Below are 7,604 nucleotides of genomic sequence, written 5' to 3' on the forward strand. Positions count from 1 at the left end.
TAATAATGTATGATAACAAAACAACTACACAATTGATACAATATAACAGTACCAACAATAACAATAAACAACTATTGATGAGAATAATAATAACAGTAACAACAACAACAATAATAACATTAATGAATTAATAATAAGTAACGATAAGGATGGTGATAAAATATTAATTAAACATGAAAATAATAATGGTAATAATAATAATAATAATAATAATGATTAATAAATAATCATAACAATAATAATAATAATGATAATAAATAGAATACTATAATAATTAACAATAATGGTAATAATAACAATATCAACAACAAAACAGCATAAGAATAATAATGATAAATAATAATCATCACAATAATAAAATAATAATAATAACAACAATAATGACAATAATAATAATAATAATAATGAATAATAACACTAATAATAACAAATAACAAAGCAAACAACAATAAAAATCAATAATAACAATAATAAATTAATAATAATAACGATAAGGATATCATAATAAATGCGCTTTTTCATTTTATTGGCTTATGTCCATTAACTTTGCATCCAGAAGGATATACGAACGGACTGTAAAATTCAAAGCTTTCTGGTTTCCATGTAATTTTTTATTTGTCAGTGAAGTTTTGTTTTCTTGTTTTTTTTTAGCTGGAGCTATTATACTGCTTAATCTGTATCACATCTGCCATCACTTGTCATAGTACTATACTACATAGATATTAAAATTCTAGTTATACTCGGCTCGTTGTTGATACTTAGTGCTATTCCTGGGTATTTACTTTATCGATAAAAACACAAACAAACATGATCTTTGGCCTTTCTCTTAATTGATGTTTAAAACTCTTCTTTCAAACAAGTAGGAAACTCTGCACAGTTATCATCTAAAATAAAGATAAGTATCATCACAATATTTAAGGGTCGACAGGAGGTATACCATTATAGTAAAATTTTCCCCTCACCGTCCTTCTTCTCATGATAATCTCAGCATAGGAGGAGACCATGTCAAGGTATGAACCACAGCCTCGCCGCTACAACCACGTTTGATATATGTCCATTCACTAAGTTCTCCAGTAATGGGGCTCCTTCCCATTTGATTCACAATATGATTATTTTAACTAACTAATCTAATGCCATATTTTGTAAGTCTCGCATTATTCTTCATTGCTTTACTCTATCAAATGCTGTTCTAGTAATCAATAAGATGCTATGACAGTCCTGTTCTTTTAGTGCACGCTTTTGTTATCTTATTCAAGGACGAAAATACAATTTCTAGCAACGATGCTTTTCATAAAACCAAACGGTACCATCCATTTCCCCATGTTCAATTAATACTATGCTACTAATAATAACAACGAGAAATAATAAGAATAATAAATAATAACAAAATAATAATGAGAAATAACAAAAATAACAACAACAATAACAACAACAGCAACAAACAACAGCAAAAAAAAACAAAAAATAATAATAATAATAATAATAACATAATGATAATAATAAGAGTGATAAGAATATAATGATAATAATGATGATAATAATAATGAAAGTAATAAGAATAAGAATAATAATAAATAATAATAATAATACTAATAATAATATAGAATTAAGAAAGAAGAATAATAATAATAATAATAATAATCATAATAATAATGGTAACACCAATAATAATAATATTAATAACAAAATAAATATGAAATAATAATTACAAAAGTAATAATGATAATAACAATAAAGAGAAAATAAAAGTAACAATAATGATAATGATAACGATAACAATGATACAGCTACTAATGATAGCAATAATAACATTTATCCTTATTGTGATTAGAATTAGAATCATTATAACAAAAATGATATTGAGAATGATGAAGATGATAATGATGATGACAGTGATAATGACAATGATAATAATAATAATAATAATAATAATAATAATAATAATAATAATAATAATAATAATAATAATAAAATAATAATAATAGAAATAACAATAACGACAACAACAATAACGATAAGAAAAAAAAATAGTAAAAGAATAAAAACAATAAGGAATAAAATACGGTAAATAAGATTTAAAAATAATAATAATAATAATAATAATATTTAATACTAATAATAATAATAATAATAAATAATCATAATAATATAATAATAATAATGAAATGATAATAATAATAAATAGTATAATAACATAAATGTAATAATAATAATAAAAAAAAACATAATAATACTAACATATTATCTTATTAGCATTATCACATTATCATATCATGTATCAACTCATATCTTTCATTATCATTATCATATCATTTCATTATCATATATTATTATTATTATTATCATGATTGATTAATGGACGAAACAAGACACAAATGAGAAAAGATAATTACTAATGCTTATAATAATGTTAAAATACAAAACGAACAAATAAGCGAATTATAATTACCACTAAGTACTCACCTATCCACCTCAAAGAAACCAATGATAATAAGATAATCAACAAACACCTCATCCAATAACAATAAAAAAGTAGAAGAAAAAGAAAAGAAAGACAACACATACACACCAACAAACGAACATTCTGAACAATAAATACCCGTCCTTACCTCTACAACAGCGTGCAGACAGCGATGATATTTTCCGTGTAAGGTGCGTCGCGTGAGGGAGAGGCCAGCAGCTAATCCGGGCATCACGCTCTCGGCCGAATGTACAGGCTGGGTCGAGCCGTACAGGTGAGTGAATGTTCGGCGATGTCGGAAGTTTGAGCTTGTGGATGGTCTACATGTGGCTTGTCTAGGGAGGGAAGGGGGTTGTGACTTCATAGGGGAGGATGTGAGGTTGGGAAAATGTTAGGGCGGCTTGCGTCTGTGATTTTTTTAGAAGGAAGGGATGGGGGTTGTGAATCGATATTTTTATTTTAGGCTCATATTTTTGAGGTGGAGGGGTTCTGTATGCCACCATATTTTTTGTTCGACCTTTATTCTATTCATCCATTTGACTTTGTTCATTCAAAGCATCTTAAAAAACTATTCCAGTTTCAGTTGCAGTCTTCCAAATTCGTCTGACCTTGAATCGATCGCTGTGCAAGTCCCCGACAGTTGTCAATGCCCACAAAGCATCAGATCTGACAGCTTTCGAACAACGGGAGAGTCCGAATCCTTAAAGTAGGTCTTGAAATCATTCCCCCATGGCAAAGGGTTACCCTGAAGAAAATAGTGAATAGTATAGTGGTGCACAAAGCGTACAAAGTAAATTTTACACCAATGAAAAGTAAACAATGGATATTGTAGACTGTGACGTAATGGAAAACGGGTGTAAGCATGAGGAAACTTTTTTTTATGCTCCCACATTTTGCGTTGTCGACGAGTTGCTCGATTCGTCTCGGGCCTCGGCGGGTATTGGGCAGGAGTGAGAGCTGGTACGGCAGGGCCTCGATACGGCCGTTCCTATGATGAAAAGCAAAGATCAGCCATCCTCATACAAAGCACTCGGATGCCATTCTGTGGTCTTCCCCACTGTCTACGTTTGCCCAAGCAGAGAATCGAACACAGTGTGTACCCGTTCTTAGAGTATCACATCACCAAAAAGAGCCAAGAGAGAAGCCTCTATGCGGCCACATGGGTTCGCACTTAAGAAGTCTGGATTGACAGTATGACTTACAAATTCTTACCGTTAAATGTATATTTGTATATTAATTTTGGATCATGGAACTAATCACACGTTAGAAAAGCAATTTAACCCAATACAGGTAAATCAGCAATGGCCAATTTACAGCAAATTCTACGGATTATAATATCATACGAAACGCACCACCACAGGCAACCCCCGGCACTAGAATTACGATCATCAGGATAGCCAGCCACACTGGTCCGCCAGAGGGAATACAGGCTTTGCCACTGAGCTGAATTCAGCGCTTTTTCAGACTGAAGGATATGAAGGCACAAAAGGTTAGCCCATGCTGTAGTCAAAGCGATTAGACCGTTGATGGCCGAGGACAGCGTGGGTATACGGGTGTTACGAAGGAATCCTTTTGGCTTTGTACAAGTCTAAAGCCTGCAATTACAAAAAAACGTCTTTGAATAAATTAAATATGATCGGCGCAAATCATAAAAAAACAAGTGAAAAAAGGGTTTTGAATAGATTCTAAAAATTGATAGACCCCAAACTTATTTCTTCTTATTTGTTTAATTTATTATTATGACTAATTTTGATGATTCTTCTTTAATTAAACAGTCTTGGAAACTAATTGGGAACAGAGCAGGAATAAAACAAAAAACAAGGTCATCACCCCCCTTGTTTGTTATATGATGAGAATTCGAGCATATTCACGGGTTTACTTGATTGCTTGCCACAGACCTCTGCCACGAGTCGACCATGAAAGATTAGTTGTACGAAAATTCAAGCTCTTCGACACGTCATCAAGGTAGGAGGTAGTCCATTTCCAGTGGTTTCTTTTCACAACCACGCATGGGTGCAACCTCCTATACTTCAAACCCATAGAGGCCTTATAAGTTTTCGCTGTCACATTGATCGCCCCCCCCCCTCCCCCCCTCCCCATACCTCCATTAAAAAACTGAAAAATAAGAAACATTAATCTAGATCTGCCAAAAACTGTATAGAACAGATATGTAAGTGGATAAGACCTATTAATGTACTCCGTGGTAACTCAAGTCACGGAAATAAAATGGACAAATCACATCGAAAATAAAAAGTAAATCATTACTGGAAAGGTATGTAGTAAACAATAACATAAAGTGTAAATCATGTCAAAAGTGAAGTGTCAAATCATATAGAATAAACACTAACTTACCCAAACTTCTGGCGGGAAGAGTTTTGAGCCATTTCGACACGGCTAGGCACCGCTGAGGGGTCCAGGAGCCAACAGACCACTTGGCTTCCTGCTGGGGTGTACGGAGGTGGGAGTACCGCTGAGATAAGGTGTTGATATTATCATCACCATCATCATCATTCACATATCACCATCACCATCACATACACCCATCCACCATCACAATCACCATCACCGATCTACCACCACCATCACCATCAACATCACCATCACCATCATTCATCATCATCACCATCACCATCACCATCACATCACCACAACATCACCATTCACCATCACCACACCATCACCAATCACCCTCACCATCACATCACCACCACCAATCCACCATTCACCTCCAACCATCACATCACCCATCACCTCACCATCTGCCATCATCACATCTATCACCAACATCATAATCCTTCATTCATTCCACATATGACATTCAATGACCAGAAGTAAAATACTTTAGTAAGGTGTTTTCAGCACCAAGGAGCTTTGTATTTTTAGGTTGTTATTATTGTGTCTTTCAATCGGTGCTAGACTATCTGTCGACATGGGAAATAACTGTTCATTTCATGAAGATGTATTACAGTAGTCACAATACTAGGACAGGGTACTTTATTCTAATCAATATAGGAAAAGTGATATGTGCAAAAAGAAACAGATAACATATAGTAATATCAACCGCAGGTGTAAGTAAATATCAATCAATATCAAGAGAATAATGGTTATTCTTCCCATCCCGTCCTCATCACCATCGTCATTATCATATGGCCATTTAACACCATCTTATCTTCATCGTCTTAGTCATCCTCCAACATTCAAATTATCATCGCCCTCGCTACAAAAATAAAGAGTTTCTGATATTATTACCTTTGGCTCGAACAATTTGCTATGTGACTTGAACGCCCCCCCCCGGCCCACCAAATATTTTTGTTTATCCCTTGACATTGCGGCATGAAGTAGAGGCAACGATCCAAGCTTAAACACACCAGGCAAAAGGAAAGGAATAGCTATTAAATGGCAGACATTTATAGATGTACCGTTGATTCTAATGAGTGTTTGTGCATAATAAAAGCATTACATCTGCACTACATATACTCAAATAAGTTGTTCATACATACAAAAGGACACTCATATGGCATTGTGATATATATATATATATATATATATCATATATCTATATTATATATATATATAATAATATATATATATAATATATATATATATAGATATTATATATAATATATGGGTGTGTGTGCGTATTGTATATATGTGTATATATATTACTATATAATATATCTATATATAACTTATATATATATATATATATATAAGATATAATATAATATATACACACACACAAACATATACACATACACACACACGTGGTGTGTGGTTGTGTGTGTGTGTGTGTGTTGTGTGTGCTGTTGTGTGTGGGGTGTGTCGTGTGGGTGGTGTGTTGTGTGGGGTGTGTTGTGCTGTGTCGTGTGTGTTGTGCGTGTGTGTGCACGTGAGCCATAAATCATTTAACGCGTCATGAGAATCGACGCAGTGTTACCGGGGGTAAATTCTCCTCTCCCAAAGATAGCGACCATAGTGTCATCATGGAGAAAGGTCCAGGGGGGTGAAAGGACGCCGTCGATATCCTGAAGGGGCAGGCGGGGGGACGACCAGAGCCTAGTGGCCCACACCAAGGAGGCGGACCCGGACGCGAAGACTCGGCGAACAGGATGCCGGGAGGCGGGGGTCGTCGCTCAGTAGACCACAACGTTACGCGCACCACGACGAAATACGCACAAACGGGAAAGGTATGAGGACGAAGATTATTATTGCCATTGTTAGTATCACAGAGTATTGATATGTACCGGCAGGGCATAAATATACCACCAGAATAACTGTGATCCCAGACACCAAAATTTTAATATAAACTAAGGTGTACCTCCATTTGACACCTTTTTTCTGATTCACCTATTTAATTAGAATTCTTATCACAATAAGCACGTGTCCAATTACCAAACAGCAAAACAAAAATAAAGAACGCAACCACATAACCAGACCTTCGGGCCCGCTTAATATTCGAGACTCTCTCACTTCAGTACTATATCTTTCAAGATTATTTCCGTACACACCCACGCCCCACGGAGCTGGGATACTGGCAAGGACCTACAAATAAAATCAACATTTCAGTCAAATCTGGCAATTTCAGTAATCTCCACGTAAGGATTGGATGAACAAATTAGCAGATAACATTAATCAAGTTGAAATATGAGTGATAGTATAAGAATGTCTTTCATATCATATATAAACCATCATAGAGGGCAGGGCGTGAAACTGTTCCATCCGTCACCAATATTGGCGTGAGCAACGCCTGAAGGGATACGATGCAAAAATATCCTTGATATGTCCTACAGCACTGGTGGTGAACGTGTGGTTAGCTGGAAAATAAATGGAAATGAGTCTTGAATCTTTTTACTTCCCTCTTGGGTTATATGTGAGGGATCATCTTTATCATTCACGTCATCATTATCATAGAGTTTCATTTTCATTTATTATTATATTATTATTATTATTATTATTACCCTATATATTATGTATCATTTATTACCATTTATTATCTGTTGGTTGTTGTTGTTGTTGTTGCTTTTCTTGTCTGGTTGTATATATTATTAATTCATTAGTATTAGGATTTACTATTGAGTATATTATTATTACATATTATTATTATCATCTATCTACTCATATTTATTATTATTACTGTTATTAT

This window comes from Penaeus monodon, chromosome 11 (assembly GCF_015228065.2).
Source record: "Penaeus monodon isolate SGIC_2016 chromosome 11, NSTDA_Pmon_1, whole genome shotgun sequence".
NCBI classification, from domain to species: Eukaryota; Metazoa; Arthropoda; class Malacostraca; order Decapoda; family Penaeidae; genus Penaeus; species Penaeus monodon.